Source organism: Fukomys damarensis, unplaced genomic scaffold, assembly GCF_012274545.1.
Source record: "Fukomys damarensis isolate Sample0158 unplaced genomic scaffold, DMR_v1.0_HiC HiC_scaffold_18, whole genome shotgun sequence".
In the NCBI taxonomy this organism is placed as follows: domain Eukaryota; kingdom Metazoa; phylum Chordata; class Mammalia; order Rodentia; family Bathyergidae; genus Fukomys; species Fukomys damarensis.
Genome location: NW_022900930.1, coordinates 22,975,846 through 22,976,293, shown reverse-complemented (window position 1 = coordinate 22,976,293; position 448 = coordinate 22,975,846).

The following is a 448-nucleotide window of genomic DNA, read 5'->3' as shown; positions in this document are numbered from 1 at the left end:
TCCGCACCCTCCCCTAGCCCAGCGCTGACCGACCAATCGCCCGGGTGGCGGAGGGAAGGCGGGAGAATGCGAACCCTTCGGTCCCGCGGTAGGGGCGGGGCCCAGGCCTTATTAGGAGTGAATCCTGCGCAGGCGCAGACGCGGCCGCAGGCGAAGGGGCGGGGGGCGGTCCAGTGAGCTACTCTCCGACAGACTAGGAGGGCGACCGGGAGAAGGAGCAGTAGGGGCTTGTCATGGGGATCCGAGTGACCAGACGGCCTTGGTAGCATCTGGGGACCTCGCGGGGGCAGGAAGTGTCAACGTCCGGGTCCCCAGCGCCTGCTCGGCCAAGGGATCCCCGCTGCTCTCGTCCTGAGGAGGGAGGGGGCTCGGAGGGAGCCCTGATCTCGCCCCGCCCCTGGCTTGTTACCGCGGGGGCGGGGGGGGAGGGGTGCCTTGGGGGGGGGGG